At 42.3% G+C, this 20,195-nt stretch overlaps 1 protein-coding gene across 1 annotated transcript in view; it reads left to right on the top strand.

Annotated features, from left to right (window-relative positions):
* LOC126260504 (hemicentin-1-like) overlaps window positions 1-20,195 on the top strand; it is a 1,544,736-nt gene that overhangs the window by 1,442,410 nt on the left and 82,131 nt on the right. The window lies entirely within an intron of this gene.

Here is a 20,195-nt window from a genome sequence, read left to right as displayed (position 1 = left end):
CAAAACAATTAACACAACAGCAATGACAAAAAAATGGAAATTGGCAAAGCAAGCAGCAGTAAATGTAATAACTTATATCTAAACATGACAAACCCACAAGCAGAAAAAATAGTACACTAAAGACAACAATACAGATAAGGGAAATGTATATTCACATCTTAATGGCAATGTAATTAAAGTGGTGCACCACAAAACTTATTTTACAAAAAATTACCAAGTACTTGAAAAGAAAATTATATATGCAGTTACTGTTATTAGTCCCTTCTTATTATTCTTTCCATTCCAAGAGCTCCTTTTTCGAAGAATGTGGATCATAAAATAATTATTTAGTAGATCTGTTGACAGAAAGTGTTCACATTAGCAAATGCATTTAATTTTATTTTATAAAACCAATGTTGCAACACAGCATGAAACCAGATATCAAATGAAATAAGCAACTATGTACAAAGTAAAGCATAAAAATATCATCCAATAGTCATGTGGCATTTCATAAGTTAATAGAAATTCTCTCAACTCTCGCAGAAAGACGCTTGTCATAATCAGGTGTGCAGATGGAAGTATCTTTCCAAGTAATGAGCGTGTCGTATTTGCGATGCTTTCTAGATAGGAATGTCAATAGCGAGGTTAATAGCCTCTCCTTTTTTTTCACCTGTGACTCTGAAAGGCACACACTAATGGCTTTTTTCCAGGTGACTGTCGCGCAGCTGGGTGCTTACAGTGACCTACCTTCCTTACCGAAATATTTACAACATCAGTTTCCGCTACAGTGACAGTTTGATACAAATAAAATTTCACAGGTCGAAATATTTGCGTTACAAATCTGTAGAAACAAAATCCTATAAATATAAGTGTCCAAAACATTTTCGCTGGCATTGTGATACATTCACGCATTTACACACATTTCATAACTCTTAAAGTACGATTCTTGGTTTCCAACATCCTTTTTCACATATCGTAGCCCCTAACCACTATTCATTACTCCTTACCTTATTACACATATACATATTCGTCGACACTTCTTCAAAATTTCATCATAATAAATACATAGCATAATCAAATTCCTCATATAGCATCAGATATTGATCATAAACATACCTCAACAGCATAATACACATCGTCATCGTAATAATATCATAAAACCTCAGTCTAATCTCAAAAACGTCGTAGCTTTCTGCAATAATTTCAAACCCTAAAAAATATTCTCCAATCATTTCAATAGTGTCATCCACCTCAAACGTACTACAAAAATCATGATCTCATACCAAATACATCATTCAAAGCTCTCATAATATCACAATGGTTCTGAAAAAATATGAACAGTTCACAAAGTACAGACAAAATACAATTTCATAAGTGTGAAGTTATCCAACTGTGTCACTGATGTAGTAAAAAAAAATGTTTGTCTCTCAGTTAAATGGTCAGATAGCTGTGTAATTTATGTGTTAGAGAAATATGGTACCGATGTGTAAAGTTGTATAAGCAAATACCATATTAGCTAACACTCTTTGTGTTTTCCAGACACATAGTACACAATGTAGGCGTGTACCCCCTGAGGATTAATGTAATTATACTCTCAGGTGTTACAGATTACAGCAATGGAATGAAATGTATCATGGAAAACTTTCTTTGTAATTCAAAAATCTTGAAAAATAAATGGTTTAAGTACAAAATTAATCATTCAAATGGGTGTCCTGTAGCGTTAAATGTGCGTCTTGCTGTACGATAATCTCTGTGGAAGTGTCGTACTTATCGTCATCCGAAAGCTAAGTTCTGCAGAAGTCAATGTACTTACCTCATGATAAACAAAAGTGAAATGCTTTGCGTATAGATATCTTAGTTATTACGCTTATTGCCGTGATGAAGAAAGTACTGTGCTGTAACGTATTGTTGTGCTACGGAAAAGGCTGTCTCATTGTAGCTATACCACAAAAGTTACTACTGAAACATGTTTTACTTTCCAGAATAATACAGAAAAAGTGTGCAGATATAAAACAGAAACACCGCAAAAGCAACATTGTAAATTGTCACTCATTAGTAGCGTCGTGATAAAATCGTGTAGTTGTCACATAAACTAACCACTGTGCCATCTGGTATCTCACAGAAAGTACTTTTAATCCAGAATGTATTTTCAAGTAACTCAAAATGTTGCAGTAAAATCTCATTAGCAGTACTGGTATATGTTCTAAGTATGTAAGCCTTATAGTCGTTACGTAATCGTACAACTAACAAGCAAGAATGTACACACACAATAACACTGTGTCGTTTGTTCACTATAACAATGCATTCGTAATTACTGTCTAAATAAGTTCTCTTGGTTCCTGACTGGATATTTAACTTCAAACAGTTGCATGTTAACAGATTCTAAGTCTGACAAAGCATACTCGTAATGTAAAGTGAAAAGCTATATGGCAAAGACAAAGTTAAAAAGCAGATTATCTTTCAATAAACGGTTTTACATGTGAAATGTGGTGTAATCCTTTACTCTTCCTAGTACGCAGAGTTTCAACTTGAACGCAATTATCATGCGGTATACGTCGGTAAAGAATACTGGAATTTTTCTCAAGGTTAGCGTCAATGCTATTTTTCTCTGAGCCAGCCGGCGCACGTGGCTGCCTGCGGTGCGAGTCATTCTCTCTCTCTTTGTTGGCGCACGTCGTTATTGGGATTAGGAGACCTAACTACTACAAATTTACCTTGTCGAGAGGGCTCTGCCCTATCTGAATCCCGCCAGTTCTGATGAAATTCAGGTCTGTCGTTATGATTATATCGGCAGTCGTCATGTCGGTAATTTCTGTAATTTCTTTCTTGTCGGTCACGTGGTGGAGAATTTCTCCCTGAATCGTAACTGCGCGCTGAAGTGTTGCGTCTGAAGTTATTCTGTCTTCCTTGATAATAATTGTTTTGGTTCCCATAATGTCTGTTTCTATGGTTATCTCTGTCATATTCATTACTACGGAAGTGCGATCTTTCTATGTAACTATTATTACTCTGCCAATGGTTCTCATATGGGTGGTGTCTGTTTTGGTCACGATTTGCGTTGTAATAATAGACCTGTCGTGTCCAGTTATTGTTTCTGTCGTCATGGAATTGTGACGGATGTGACCTGTAGTGATTGTTTTCCTGTTTTCGCATCCCGCGATTGTCAGTGTCAATTTCCAATTCTTGTAACAGCCCCTGAAAAGCTTCAATGTCGTCTTTGCAACGTCCTGCCAAAATAGTATGTCGTAAATGTTCAGGTAGTTTGATTAAGCAAATGCGGATGAGTTCTGAGGGGGTGTATGGGTTTGACAGGTACTAATTCTTGTGCAACATGTCTTCAAAATATTTCACAAGACTGGAAAATTCAGATTTTTCGAAGTTTTTCATCATTAAGATGCTATGTTTTACTCAGTCTTGTGTAGCTTGAGACCAATATGCTGAGAGGAAGGCATGATAAAATTCTCCTTCACTGTGGCAATCGTGAATGACCGATCGCATTCTTACAGCTGGTTCATTCTCTAAATAGCCACACATAGATTCTGATCTGTGCTCTAATGACCTGTTGGGAGGAAAACAATGTGAGAATTGATGGAGCCACGCTTGTGGATGAATGTCGTTGCCAGAATTCTTAAATGTTTTAAATTTACGTGTACTAATAAACAGCTTATAGTCAAAATCATCATGTCGGCGAGTCGCATATCGATCATTGTTACTTCGTGTCGGCGGTTCCATCTCAAAATTCGGTGCACCTTGCCAATTTCTTTCATAATTTCCGAAATGCCCTGTGTTATTATTTTGCGGCTTTTCCGTATTTCTAAGTCCCTCTTCCTGTGTTGGAGCGCGAGTGTCCTCTGAAAGATATAATTTTTGTATTACTTCTGCCAACTGATCTTGTACTTCCCGGATTTCTCTTTTGTGTTGCGCATTAATTTGATTCTGATTTTGTTTGAATTTCTTAATTTGGTCATTCTCTTCGGTGTCAGTGATGGCTACAGGTCTTGTGTCATTCAGATCATCATCTACCTTTGTAGATAAGTTAGTGAACCGATCCGACAGTTCGGCTACTTTCTCCGATAGTATACTTATTTCCTCAGTGAGTTTTTCTGAACCAAGTTTCAGAGCGTCCATTTGTGTTGAAATCGTATCTACTGTGTCCTTTAAGTTTTCCTGAGTTTTTGCAAGTTGCATAACCGAATCGGTAGATGCAACTGAGTCAATTTTAGCTTGCAAGGTCTCATGATTTTCATGAACAATGGTTTGCAGTTCTTTTATGGCTGCTTCGTGATTCTGTAATGCATTTTTATGCCGCGAAAAAATAGGTTGAAAATGCTCACAAATTTGTGTTTTTACGTCATTACAGACTTTTTGATATTTCGATTCAATGTTATGTAACTCAGAAGTTAAATCTTCACGTGTTTGTTAAAGTGTGGTGTCTAACTTTTGAAGCTTTTGCTGTGTTTGTCTCTGATTTTGTTCCATTTGTTGCATTAATTGAAATAATAATGTATTAGTGTCTGGAATCTGTTCCTCTATGCTTTTCGGCAGTGCATTTGCACCGGCAACATTCACATTTTGACAAGCAGAAAATGTGTCTTGACCTTTCTGAGACAACGGTGAGGACGCAAAACCTGAATCTACAGTATTTGCAAGATTGTGTCCTGTCATTTCGGAATACTGAGGCGAGCTGTTGCCGACCGATCGATCGATAATGCTATTCTGTTCACTAATTGTTTTACTGTCTACACCATTATTTGCAGCCCGTTCCATTTCCCTATGCACAATTACTAAATTACTACTTTCAACATTAATTAATTCATTACTCGGTGGCGCTAACAAACTGCTTTCGTCTTCACTGTCATTTCTCAGTTTACTTTGGAGCCTAGTATTACGTTTTTCACACGCCATTATTGTCACAATATTTCACACGATAACTTTGATTTGAAGAGCAAAAATAAGAGAACACATTAACATAGCACTGAAAATAATATCTCGTTAATTGCAAGTGCAGCTGCGCAATACTTCGTGCAAATCTACATGCATGACACAACTGTTTTACTGTACAACAATGAAAAACTACAACTACAAAGGAAATTCTCTCTATAATTACGCCCTAGCAATAAACAATAGTTACACTAGTTACACAAGCTACAAGAAAAAATCAGAAGATTCCATTGAGGTATCCTCGTCTAAGGGTCGACATATGAAACGTCCCCTTAGAAAAATTAATGAATTACTGTGCTGGTAAGCCACTACGTTATTTCATTTTCAAACAGCTGAGCAGAACTGACCGTACTCAGACATTTCGCATGTCGCTCTTTACCTATTTTGATCAACACTAAAATGACACACAATATTTTTAGCGCAACGCAATCTGACTTTCAAAAATCCCTACAAAATAATGGCCCTGACTAACATTAACCTATACATTTCACAAATCACTTACCTCACAAAAATCTTCGTTACTCGAACTACAGCAATACAGCGAGCGCCACTACTGCCAGCTAAATAAAAGATTCAAACTACTGCATAGCAGTAGTTTGATAGTCTGATAGGCATAGTTAGCAAATGAAAGATTCTGATAGAGAACAAACAATGTATTGACCGTAATAGTGTTCAAAAGTCATAATATATATAGCAGTTCATGACATCCATTTTTACAAATGTTCTGTTTCTGATGGACACACGACTAGATCATCTGCTCTCAAAACACTGCCATTTCACTCCCCACATCCACCACTGCTGGCGGCTCACCTCCAACTGCACAACGCTACGCGCTGTTCACATCCAGCTGCCCATCACTATAATGGCAGACAATAATGCAAACTAGCCACAGACTGCACACAGCACAGCCAGTGATTTTCATACAGAGCGCTACGTGGCGTTACCAATAAAAAAAACCTAAACAGCCTACTTACATTATATAGGGTGTGTAAGGACTTCTGCGGCGCAGTCGAAACCACCTTGGCAACACCCACGCGATTTTCTTGTGTCTCGATCGCTCAAGGAAGACATTCGTGGCCGTCGATTTCCTTCGAAAGAAGAAATGAACCCTTGGGTGAATCACGCATCCCTAGGCAACCGCTAACAGTTTTCCATGAAGGTGTTAACGGACTTGTCTCACAGTGGGATAAATGTATTAACAGTGATGGCGATTACTTTTGAAATAATAAATTGCTTACTTGATTTTTTCCATCTCTCTCGTTGTTTTTGATTTCCATTTCTATAAAGAGTACGCAGAGGTTTGACTGCAGTGTAAGCGATAATATATACCAGTTCTGTAATTATGTATTTGGCTAAGTGGTCTGTAGTAAAGGCCATTAAAGGTCGAAAAGAAATATGTAGTACCTCTTGCTTCGGTTGCGCTAGTTTCTGTGGAGGCCAAACATAAAATGGGAAAAAACTGTAATGAAGAAGTTACATTCGTTGACTAAGTTACTCTATGACATGTGTTCCACACTAACATATGGTATATTTACAAGTCTTATGGAAATATTATTTCACAAATCCACTCACCTAAGGTCCTTGGACTGACTGTTTATCAAATAATATGGTAAATAGCAGCAGTAGCAGTACATCTAACAAGTCAAAATTAGCTGAAACGAAATGGCATCAATGATGACTACCATTCAATTCATGTGAAGTGGACTAATAGACATTCAGATAGTCTCATTATTGAAAGCAACTGTTTTTTAATACCTATCAAGAGCTTTTAACGGGCGCTGATGCGACAATCAAACGCTCAGCACATGATATTAACGTTTATCAAATCTTATATTTCGATGCTGAGAAATGTTCTGTGTTAAGAGATGATATCGACTTCTTCGAGTTGTTTCTTCACTTTTGCCTACCTATCTACAGCCGTAGTGTATCGTCTGCAGAATATTAGTGCCCATGCTCATTAGGCTACACATGACGCATTTTGGCTGGCCAATTCAGCCTCGGCTGACTACGGAGCTTGCACTGATCGCATCTATCTTCTTCCAGACTGTTTTTAGATATCTATCCAGTCGTGACAGCTACCAACTGGCGTCTCCGCGTCTGCCGCATGTCTATTGTTCCTGCCTTTTAACAATGGCCCAGCTCTTTTCATATTATCCTCCTGCCCTTCCCCCCTCCGCCCTCCACACACTCTCAATACAGATGTATGCATTATTTCACATAATAGTGGGCGCAGCAAAGTATTAAACAAGTTACTCATGCAAGACCAACAGTTAACCATTAAATAATTCCTATAACGTTCTAAATACTATGTGATGTGCAGCGTACTTAATCTCCATATTATATACGGCAGCATTTTCATTTCTACCAGCAATTTAACAAGGAACTGTTCCTGAACTAACAAAGCAAGAGCACACTGACAAGCCAAAACATTATGACCACTGCCCACCGTGACGTTGGATGCCACCCGGTGGCAGTGCGGACACGAGACGCTTTAACAAATGTATGTAGCGGAGCAGACACGGACGGGCGAAGATCAAGGCTGCAAATGGAGAAACCCATTAAGATAAGAGACTTTGACAAAGAGTAGATTATTATTGCGCAGAGCCTATGAACGAGTACCTCGGAAACGGCGAAACTGGTCGACTTTTCACGTCCTACTGTCGTGAGCACCTACGGAAAGACATAATGGACAGTGAAACTACTGTTTACAAATGGTTCAAATGGCTCTGAGCACTATGGGACTCAACTGCTGTGGTCATAAGTCCCCTAGAACTTAGAACTACTTAAACCTAACTAACCTAAGGACAGCACACAACACCCAGCCATCACGAGGCAGAGAAAATCCCTGACCCCGCCGGGAATCGAACCCGGGAACCCGGGCGTGGGAAGCGAGAACGCTACCGCACGACCACGAGATGCGGGCACTACTGTTTACAGAATGTGGGGTTCGGAAGCTTGTCTGCTCTGATAATGGCAATCTTTGCCACCTCTGCCGAAACAGCACAGTGCTGGTGAAGGCACAAGTGTTACGGAGCACACCGTTCATCGTACATTGTTGAACATGGAGCTCCGCAGCAGACCACCCCTACATGTTCACATGTTGACCAAACGACATGGTCTGTTACGATTGTAAGGGGCACGGAAACATTGGAATTCGATTTTCGATCAATGGAAACATGTCGGCTCTTCCGGTGAATGGGCATTTTTGTTATACTAGGTCGATGGACGTCTCCACAGACGCAGCCATCGAGGTAAACAGCGGCTCGAAAGGTGCAGCGCTGCAGGTATGCAAGGTGGTTGGAGCAGCAACATGCTGTGGAATACATTCTCCTGCACTGCCATGGGACCTGTGATAGTAATCGAAGACTCACTGACAGCTTCCAACCACCTGAATCCCTTCGTGGTTGATGTCTTTCCCGACGGCGTTGTCATCTTGCAACAGGATCATTGTTCGGGTATCGGAGCCAGAAGCGTACTACAGTGGCTTGTGGAGCATTATAGTTATCTCACGTTGATGTATCGGAGACCAAATTCGCCTGCTGTAAGTCCTACGGAACCAACATGTGACTCATTTGGATGCCAACATCTCGTACGCAAACCAGCGGCCCGTTGTCTATGTGAAAGCCGGCCGTGGTGGCCGTTCGTTTCTAGGCGCTACAGTCTGGAACCGCGCGACCGCTACGGCCGCAGGTTCGAATCCTGCCTCGGGCATGGATGTTTGTGATGTCCTTAGGTTAGTTAGGTTTAAGTAGTTCTAAGTTCTAGGGGACTGATGACCTTAGAAGTTAAGTCCCATAGTGCTCAGAGCCATTTTTTTGTCTATGTGAAACACATGACAGGTGCGACATACCTCCACAAGGCAACCAACAAGCTGACGGATCCCCAAGGCACGGAATCAGCGATGTATTTCGTTCCAAAGACACACAAGTAAGCTATTAAGCAGGTGATCGTAATGTTTCGGCTCGTCGGGGTATATGAGGGGCAACTGGCGTTGACTGCCAGCATCACTTCGATTCGTGTGAACTTAGATGGACGATTGTCTTAGCTTGACATGATCTTGCTTTTCATATTAGATTGACTCTTTGTAGTGTGCCCTGGGAATATACATGGCAACTTCACCTTTCCCCAGAGTAGTTGGTTGGTGGCATATGTGAAATTACAAGACGAAAAAGTACTAATGAAAACAATAACTTTAGTTGTAGCCCACTGTTACTGTCGTAAATTAACCGATAACTTCTTGGAATTCAAGTGATAGACCCCATTAATCGTTTTGCGGTCATGTATGTACAAAGAAGGAAGGCAATGGCAAACCACCTCCACTAGGACCTTACCTAGTACAGCGGTGCGGATCTCCCGCTTCGTCCCCTACGCTCCTCGGAGTATGGGACCTCATCATCATCATCATGTAGAAAGAGCGTTAAATTAGTAAGGCAAAAGAAAATTTTTGAAAGAAAGTTAGTTTTGTTCAGGATTGTAATACACCATTTTATTCTTCACTCTTGTGACTACAAAATCTTAATTTTCAACGTAATCTCCATTCAATACGACGGCCTTAATCCGTCTCACTGGGGTGCACATCAGTAAACTCCCCATGATCCAAGTACTAGTTTCCGCGGAGTGCATCCTCCATTGGGCCAAACTTACGGAAATCGGATGAGGCTAGATCCGTTGCGAAATTTTGTGAGCTTCTCTCGGTTGCGACTAACGTGCTGAAGTCATTTCTTCGATTTCCTGAGGGTAGCATAGTACTCTTCAGAGTTGATCGTTGCACCATGAGGGAGGACTTCAAACATAATAACCCTTTAGAGCAGGGGTCTCTAAACTACGGCCCGCGGGCCGAAACCGGTATCCGGCCCGCCAAATATTTAAGGTGCTACCTATACTGCCAACAATTGAGTTTCGAGGCCTATCGTGACCAATACAACGCGACATTGTCGGACCTCTACCTTTACAAACCGAAAGGTCATGTTAAACTTGTGGCTACCCACAATAAACAGACAGACCATTCTCCGTCCGATAGTGAAAAAAAAAGAACGGTTAACAGACTAGTTGGGCGAAAACATTTTAAGTAAAAAAATTCTTTGCATTTCATTCTACTCACGAGTCTGGTGCAAGTCTTTCAAATGGACGCCACTTCGGCGAGTAGCCTTAGTAATCAATCATTATGGAAGATGCTTTTTAAGCGCGGCTTTACTTTCTTTTGATTACGTTGTAAAATACACATAGCAAGTAAATCGTATAAAATGTTTTTATTTAAGGGAAATTTAAAGAAAATACAATACCTGGTGTACATAATGATATTGGATATTTTAGTTGTAACTGATGTATAAAAATAACTGTAATTAATTTATATCTTGAAAACTCACAGTGTTAGAGTATTCACGTAAAGAAATTTAGCATCTTAGTGATAATTAGCGACTTTTATGTAGATGTAACTTTCCATTCATAATTACCTCCAGTTGTGGATCAAGTTTACTACTAGAGATAATTATCAGCGACTTCAAATGCTCATCACTTAATTTTGATCTGTAAATACTTTTTGCATGTTTCATTTTCACGGAAATAAGTAGTGCCAAAAACGGGAAAAAAGCCAAGGGTAAATTTATGTAAATTTGGAAACTGTGTGGATGGGAGACACTTATAAAATTCCAGTAATGTTGACTTTGAATGTTTTTCTTTAAGAAAGTCGCTACAGTGCAAATCGATAACTTCAAACTGAAGTTCTGTGGGTAACGCTTCTATATCGACGTCATAGGGATTTTGAAATATCTTGATATCGTTTAAATTTGCATCGATATCTGAAAAACGTGATTCAAAATTAATTTTTAAAGCGCCCAAAGCATCAATTGCGAAAGTTACAGGAAACGGAATCTCAGTTTGCTGACTGAATGTTTGGCATGTATTAAAATGCGTGAAGCATTCTTTGTTCAACTGAGATTGAAACAAAGCAATATTTTGTCGAAAAGACTTAACATGCCTGTATAAATCAGGCAGAAGCTGGTTTTCACCTTGCCGTTTTAAATTAAGGTCATTCATATGTTTAGGTAATTCTTTTTAAATTGCTACCTTCCATAACCCCTCACCGTTCCGTAACTCAGCCAGAGGGCGATTCCTTTCGTTCAAAAAAATTTCAATTATTGTTCGGAGTTCAAAAAAACGGGTCAGAACTTTACCGCAGCTAAGCCAGCGCACTGCAGTAGAATATGGAAAGTCGCTTTCCTCAGTATCTTCAAGAAACTCGCGGAACTGGCGATGACTGAGTGCATGGGATCTGATATAATTAACAACTGAAGTAACTAGCTTTAAAACTTCTGCCATAACTAAATGTTTTCCACACAAAGACTGTTGGTGAATAATACAATGCACTACTAATGGTTTTGAGCCACCGTCGTTTTCTACGGCATTAGAAAGGGGAGCAACAACATTTTTCCCACACATGTTTTTGCCTCCATCAGCTGTAATACATTTTAATTTCTTCCACTGTAGATTGTTTTTCTGAACTGCCCTTTCAACTCCTTTAAAAATATCTTCGCCAGTGGTCGTCCCGTGAATACTGTGAACATCAAGGAGCTCTTCATACACTTCATAATTTTTGTCAATCGCTCGAATAAAAAGTAGTACTTGAGCAGTATCTGATACATCTGTTGGCTCATCCACAGCCAAAGAGAACCAGTCTAAGTCTTGATTTTTGTCACGCAGTTGTGCTGATATATTTTGTGCAATGTCATCTATTCTTCGAGCCACAGTGTTTGTCGACAAACTTACACCGAGCGGGGTGGCGCAGTGGTTAGACACTGGACTCGCATTCGGGAGGACGACGGCTCAATCCCGCGTCCGGCCATCCTGATTTAGGTTTTCCGTGATTTCCCTAAATCACTCCAGGCAAATGCCGGGATGGTTCCTCTGAAAGGGCACGGCCGACTTCCTTCCCCATCCTTCCCTAATCCGATGAGACCGATGACCACGCTGTCTGGTCTCCTTCCCCAAACCAACCAACCATCGACAAACTTACGTTTTTAAATAAATTAACTTTTTCTGCACACATTTCTTCAGCTGTTGCAATAATGCAGTTCTTAATTAATTCACCGTCTGTAAACGGCTTACACTGTTTCGCTACTAAATGAGCTACACGAAAACTGGCACGAGTTGCTGCATGTTCATCAGCATTTACTTTCTTCAACAGCAACTGCTGGGTTTTTAGCTGGCCCGCATCTCGTGGTCGTGCGGTAGCGTTCTCGCTTCCCACGCCCGGGTTCCCGGGTTTGATTCCCGGCGGGGTCAGGGATTTTCTCTGCCTCGTGATGGCTGGGTGTTGTGTGCTGTCCTTAGGTTAGTTAGGTTTAAGTAGTTCTAAGTTCTAGGGGACTGATGACCATAGCTGTTAAGTCCCATAGTGCTCAGAGCCATTTTTTAGCTGGCGTTTCAGAGACTCATACATTTCTAATTGTTCGCGTCCTGTAAACTTGGAGTAATTCTGAGAGTGCTTAGTCTCATAAAGACGTTTTATATTGTATTCTTTGAAGACTGATATTGCTTCATTGCACATAATACACATTGGTTTGTTGCTTGACTCCACCACAATATATTGACATCGCCACTGCTGTTTAAAAATTTTACATTCACTGTCAACCTGTCGTTTCTTTTCCATATTTGTACAGAACTTCACAAAAAATTGTAACCTGAAAATAAAACTGTGCTATTTAATACTAATAAAACTAGGGAGTAGTCTGCCTAAACAAAATGCAATGAATTTATTTTTAAGGTACTTTAATTACTAAATTAAATACTCACAATTACACTGTAGTTCCACTAAAAAATACAGTGAAAAGTTACTCAAGTCGTGCTATACGCATTTCGATTTTCAGATTTTCCTTGTCTCTTCGAATTCAGATTTTGAATTGTCCCACACTTCGTCGTCTCATCTACTACCACAGCGCATAGAACACTAAAAAACTCGTGAGAAACTCGCAACATAGACACAATCACATAACAGAACTATCAAATACACTCCTGGAAATGGAAAAAAGAACACATTGACACCGGTGTGTCAGACCCACCATACTTGCTCCGGACACTGCGGGAGGGCTGTACAAGCAAAGATCACACGCACGGCACAGCGGACACACCAGGAACCGCGGTGTTGGCCGTCGAATGGCGCTAGCTGCGCAGCATTTGTGCACCGCCGCCGTCAGTGTCAGCCAGTTTGCCGTGGCATACGGAGCTCCATCGCAGTCTTTAACACTGGTAGCATGCCGCGACAGCGTGGACGTGAACCGTATGTGCAGTTGACGGACTTTGAGCGAGGGCGTATAGTGGGCATGCGGGAGGCCGGGTGGACGTACCGCCGAATTGCTCAACACGTGGGGCGTGAGGTCTCCACAATACATCGATGTTGTCGCCAGTGGTCGGCGGAAGGTGCACGTGCCCGTCGACCTGGGACCGGACCGCAGCGACGCACGGATGCACGCCAAGACCGTAGGATCCTACGCAGTGCCGTAGGGGACCGCACCCCGCCACTTCCCAGCAAATTAGGGACACTGTTGCTCCTGGGGTATCGGCGAGGACCATTCGCAACCGTCTCCATGAAGCTGGGCTACGGTCCCGCACACCGTTAGGCCGTCTTCCGCTCACGCCCCAACATCGTGCAGCCCGCCTCCAGTGGTGTCGCGACAGGCGTGAATGGAGGGACGAATGGAGACGTGTCGTCTTCAGCGATGAGAGTCGCTTCTGCCTTGGTGCCAATGATGGTCGTATGCGTGTTTGGCGCCGTGCAGGTGAGCGCCACAATCAGGACTGCATACGACCGAGGCACACAGGGCCAACACCCGGCATCATGGTGTGGGGAGCGATCTCCCACACTGGCCGTACACCACTGGTGATCGTCGAGGGGACACTGAATAGTGCACGGTACATCCAAACCGTCATCGAACCCATCGTTCTACCATTCCTAGACCGGCAAGGGAACTTGCTGTTCCAACAGGACAATGCACGTCCGCATGTATCCCGTGCCACCCAACGTGCTCTAGAAGGTGTAAGTCAACTACCCTGGCCAGCAAGATCTCCGGATCTGTCCCCCATTGAGCATGTTTGGGACTGGATGAAGCGTCGTCTCACGCGGTCTGCACGTCCAGCACGAACGCTGGTCCAACTGAGGCGCCAGGTGGAAATGGCATGGCAAGCCGTTCCACAGGACTACATCCAGCATCTCTACGATCGTCTCCATGGGAGAATAGCAGCCTGCATTGCTGCGAAAGGTGGATATACACTGTACTAGTGCCGACATTGTGCATGCTCTGTTGCCTGTGTCTATGTGCCTGTGGTTCTGTCAGTGTGATCATGTGATGTATCTGACCCCAGGAATGTGTCAATAAAGTTTCCCCTTCCTGGGACAATGAATTCACGGTGTTCTTATTTCAATTTCCAGGAGTGTATATGCTCTGGCTCTGCTACTCGCTACAAGACTACATACCTAAACTTACTGTTGCGCCGCTTGAAATATCAATGCGTTGAGTACTCTACCTCTGTTACGTCTTGCAGTAATAGCGTTGCTAACAATGATTTTGAGATTACGTTAACTTTGCAGGACGCTTTCGTGAAGAATGTACAGTGACATCCTTTTTGTCGGTGAAATTCGCCAGAGTAAAATACGCCAGAATTTCGGTCAGGTACGTCCACCAATCAAAATTATGTAATTAAATAAAAATCGTAGTTCGTTTCAGTGCTGGCTATTCCCACAACCTTAGATTTTTGCGATTTCATCTTTCCTTTAGCCTTACATTACGGTGATCATGGAGTGTTAGGGTGCTTTAATCCCACTAAGTAGATTTTGGCCCTTATGACTTCGTGGAGGAGTGAGTGTGGCCCGCGGACTAAAAAGTTTGGAGACCCCTGCTTTAGAGTACCAGAAGATCGCCGTCATGCCTTTACCGGCTGAGGGTGCGGCTTTGAAGTTTTGCTTCGGTGTAGAGGTGGTGTGGCGCCATTACATGGATTGATGTTTTGCTTCCGGTTAAAATGTATGAACCCACGTTTCATTGCTTGTGATGACGTATGAAAAGAAATTGTCAGATCAGGCTTGCAAAGCGGAAGCAGTTCCGCACGGATGGTTCTCCGTTGCTCTTTATGGTCTCCTGCTAGGCAGCGTGGAACCTAACTGCTACACACGTTTCAGTACACCAACTCCGTAGACGAGTGTGTCAACACTACCTCGAATGAGAGCGTCCGCACGTTCTGACATCGCAGGGGTCACAGCTGTGTGCGGCCGGCTGGCTTTGCGCGATTTTGTCGTGAAGGTGACAGACACCTAGCCCAATGAGTCACAATGGTTTGTTCACTGCCGTGTATCCGAAGACATACTACAAGCACATATGAATATCTGCGATGCACTGGTCCACTCCCCCCCCCTCCCCACCCCCACCCACCCAAAAATATTAACAGCTCTCTGCTGGGATACCACCTCTCTTACACACGCCGTTTTGAAGGCTACGAGTACTGACGCTACCTATCGGAACTCATGAAGCTATAGGGGCTGAAGTTGGAACTGCACGATGTCCCACCACCAGTTCCGCACTGTTTCAACCGAAAATGGCCCAGAAGAAAGTTGTTGCATTACTGACTGAACGGCTCTTACACATGGGAAGTATGGAGGAGATGTGTCAGAATAACTATAAAAAAAGATTAAACAGATTACTAGATGCTACGGTTATGTCAGTATGCTGGACATAAGGGCTTCGTCAGCGTGTGTAATAATAATGATTATTAGCAATTCATGTTTATTTAGTGCAGATATCTACTACTATTCTTACTATTCCATATGTCTGCAGCTAGTCAGTACACAACAATTCGGAATATTAATAATAATAATTTCGTGCTCAATGATCTGGTGTAGGTCTTTCAGATGGACGACACTTCAGCTACATGTGTATCAGTAATTTACCCGATTACTTCTATCGGGGAAAAGAGATCGACAGTTAGCCTGATAAATCCGTTGCCCGTCTGGGATCAAAATAATTGTAAGGATTAGAAACAACTATTTAATTTGTAGTCAGACATCGATAAGGATTACATAGGTTGCAAATTAAAGTTCGAGTTTATTTCAGTACTTTAGAGATGTTTTGTATGACCTCTTAATCACACGGACAAAGGTAATCTGTTACATGTGGTGGCACCAACACGAGCGCGTTGCACATGTGCGTCTCTTAAGGCGCCAACTGGTTTCGTGCATTGATTTCTACGATTTTCCATCAAACGAAAGGCGAATTATTTCGAAGTTTTGTAATGATAGCGTTGTCGACTGGTAAGTTTTCCTTTGCAGAAACATCCTGCGACTTCAGACTGCCGATACCAACTGGAATGTTATTGGCATTTGGAGGTGCTTGATTGTATCACTAAGGAAATCTTCTTCGTGTTGCGCTGTCAAAGCAGTAGCTGTTAAGTGTCACAATGTCTCAGGTGTATGATGCCCCGTCTTCACTTATAACCGAATTTTTTCAGTTATACACAAACATCGCTAGCGATTCACTGTATGCTTGAGCAACTATCGCAATCTTGAACTTTGTTCTACATTTGCTACAGTACTTAATGGTGTACTGCTATACGTTAAATAAATATAATAGTCTGTAATTACTGTATTCATTTTGAAGTGATCTGCATTTATTTTGAACGTCTGTTGAGTTATTATAGTACGCTTTCATGGGTTATCTCTGGCTACAACGAAGAGAATAACTCGTACAATATTCGCTGTTGATATAAGTGCCACTTAGTAACCAATCCTCTAGGACATTTCAGTCTAATTTAAATTAGTTCCTATCTGACGTTTAAGGTTTGAATGCGAGACGTTGTTGCGACAGGTATTGTATTCAGGCTGCCAGCACAGCGCTCCGATTTTCGGGATAATAGAAAATTTGTTTAATCTCTCAATAACAAATGAAGCTCACGTAAGAAAGTATAGTGTAGGTGTCTATAGTGTCTTTAAGCACGTTAGAAATGTCTTGATATTTTTAATTAGTTCCAGAGTTCAGTACTTTTATAAATTACGATGTTTCCTAGCTAGGAAACTGTTTAAAAAAACTCTTGTGTTTGTACTCATTGAAATATTTTTTGTCCGGCTCATCGTTAACCTTTGTTGGTAATGAATTGTTCCACTTTTTTTTTTAATATTCTCAGTGTTTCGTTAGGATCATAGTTGTATTTTTACATAATATATAGCGAAATTTTCAAGTCCACAAAAGATTCCTACTTGAGAACTGGCTGGTTCAATACTTTGAGCAGCGGAAGTGGCAACACTGAGGGAAGCCGACAATGGTCATGAATTTCGCGTAAATAACGGGAAGCTGATATGCGTTCGCGGTGCTGGCGCCCGATAGCGACCCAGATGGGTTCCATATGATTTACATCAGGCGAATTTGGCCCCGGAGACAACAACATGAGATCGCCATAACGCTCTTCAAACCACTGTATCACTGTTCTCGGTCCGAGACACGAACAGTTATGCTGCTGAAAGACGATATCGCCCTCGGGGAAGACATCAGCCATTAAGGGATTCAGATGGTTCGCCGCTGTCAGCGTGTCTTCCAATACTACCACAAGTCTCGTGGAAGCGCAGCAGAATACTCCCTATAGCAGGCTGTTCCAACAGAGCTCCAGGGAGCCGGAGCGCTCCGGATCGCTGACTGCGGCAGCTCGGAGCCGGCGTGGAGGGGGAAAGCGAACTCACTGCCCCCTGGCCGCGTGCAACCGCAACTGACGCAATAATCCGTGTTCAGTGACAGCTATGACTAGCCGCGGGAGCCCTGTACCTCTATTGGAGGATACCTTTCTATTCATTGAGAGGGATGGTCGTCCGCAATGTCTTGTATGTCATAAAATATTTAATTCTGCGAAGAGGTATAATATACAACGACATTATACACGTCTTCGCGCAGCGCACTACGATCAGGTAGAAGGCGTTGCACGCAGAGACCTGGTAGCCGGGCTTAAGAACGACATAGCAGGAGACGTAAGTTCAAAAACAGTTTCGTAATACGGAGGGTATCAAAACATGCAACATAGTTCGTGTTCTGTAATGCGTTTATAATTTTCAGGTGAATGAGAGCGGAGAAAACGCTACTGAATCTGCAATTCGAGCAAGCTACAGGGTCGCTAACATCATTGCAACAAGTGGCAAGTCATTTTCGGTGGGACCACTCGTAAAATCGTGCATGGTAGCAGTTGCAAAATGTTTGTTTCCAATGGAGGTGCAGGCAATTGAAGGGGTTTGCCTGTCGAAGCAAACAGTGTCTTGTCGAATCCTGGACATGGCAGCGGATTTAGAGACACAGCTCAGGGAAAGGCGGAGAGCTTTGTTGCATTTTCGCTAGCGCTTGACGAAAGCACCGACATATAGGACTGTGCTCAACTTGCAGTCTTTGTGCGTGGTGTCGACATGGAGCTGCAAGTAACTGAAGAACTCTTGGATGTGGTACCACTCGATGACACCGCAACAGGACGTGACATTTTTGAAGCTGTTTATGAAGCAGTGGACAATATGAATTTGCCGTGGGATAAGCTCCATTCTGTAGCGACAGACGGTGCACCACAAATGATCGGGCGTCACCAAAAGGGACGAATTCGGGAAAGACATTTTGACTCTTCATTGTTTTATTCACCAAGAGGCACTGAGTGCTGAAACAGTAGAGCTAGGTAGCGTAATGAAAGATGTCGTGAAGTGTGTAAATTTTGTGCGGCGTCACGGTATGAATCATCGCCAATTCAAAGGATTCCTGAAAGATATGGAAGCGGAGTATGGGGATATACCTTACCACAGTACAGTTCGTTTGCTCAGTCGGGGAAAAGTTCTTGATGTTTTCTTTGCCACTCGTGAGGAAATATCCCTTTTTCTCGAAATAAAAGGGGAAGAAATGTGTTGTCTGAAAGATATAAAATGGATATCAGACTTGGCGTTCCTAGCTAATATAACTATACATCTGAATAATTTAAATCTGTCACTGCAGGGCAAAGGGCAGCTAATCATTGACATGCACGACCAGATCAAAGCGTTCATGGAAAAGTCACGTTTATTTGAGAGGCAGATGAGTAATGGACATTTAACGTTCTTCAATCGTCTTGCTTCTTTAAAACTACCTGAACGTACTACTTTCGGTGATTACCAAGCAAAGTTAAAACAGCTGATCACGTCGTTTGAAACACGATTCCGAGACCTCACTAGTTTGGAAATGGAACTTGAGGTGTTCAGCACTCCTTTTTCAGTTTCCCCCGATGACTTGTCACCGTCACTTCAATTAAAGGGAATTGATTTGCTAAATTCAACTTTATTGAAAGAGAGGTACTACAACACGTTGGATCTGTCACGATGGTATCGTTCATTACAGCAAAAAACATTTCCCAAACTTCACAACAATGCCGCTCAGATCATGTGCATGTTTGGATCTACGTATTGTTGTGAGCAGCTTTTCTCAGCTATGAAAAGAGTAAAAAGTAACGAACGATCGTTCCTTCATGATGCAACAATGAAGGACATACTCCGCATTAACGCTGCGAACACTTTGACGCCTGATATTTCCGATCTTCTAATGAAAAGAAAATGTCAAGCTACAGAGGCCCAATAAATTTAATATGCAATTTCTTGTAAAACAGTTGTTTCTTATTTATTTCCTGAACATCGTATTTCCTGGAGTAGCATGTCACCACGTCTTAGCAGCTAAGAGTACGAGGTTGTCGATCTTGTAAGACGCAGCTGGCACATCAAAATGCTTGCCTTGCCGCCTGCCTCAGCCAGCCGTGCCACGTGCCGGCGTGCCGGCTCACTGGAATGGTCACAGCGAGCGACGCGGCTCCCTGGAGCAGGGAGCGCTCCGCGGCGCACAATCGAGCCGACGAACTGGAACAGCCTGTCCTATAGCTTAATACTGATCCCACCATCCTCCGTCCATGGAGCGCTACACGTTCGAACCGACGTTCACCTCGATGACGGCGTTTGTGGAGACGACCAGAGACCTAGCTAGCCAAAATGTGAAGAGCCGACATGCTTCTATTGATGGACGGTCGAATCCCGATGGTCTCGTCCCCACTGCAATCGTTTTTGACTACTTAATGGGGTCAACATGTGAGCACATAAGGATGGTCTCCTGTGGAACTCCATGTTCAACAGTGTACGATGAACGGTGTGCACCGAAACACTTGTGTGTGCACCAGCACAGTGCTCTTTCGGCATGATACCACAGACCACTATCTATCCTACTTTACATTCTGTGAAAAGTCGCTGACGTCCTACCGTT

This window comes from Schistocerca nitens, chromosome 5, assembly GCF_023898315.1.
Source record: "Schistocerca nitens isolate TAMUIC-IGC-003100 chromosome 5, iqSchNite1.1, whole genome shotgun sequence".
NCBI lineage: Eukaryota > Metazoa > Arthropoda > Insecta > Orthoptera > Acrididae > Schistocerca > Schistocerca nitens.
Note: the sequence above shows the minus strand (reverse complement) of the source record. Positions and strands in the feature narration are given on the sequence as shown.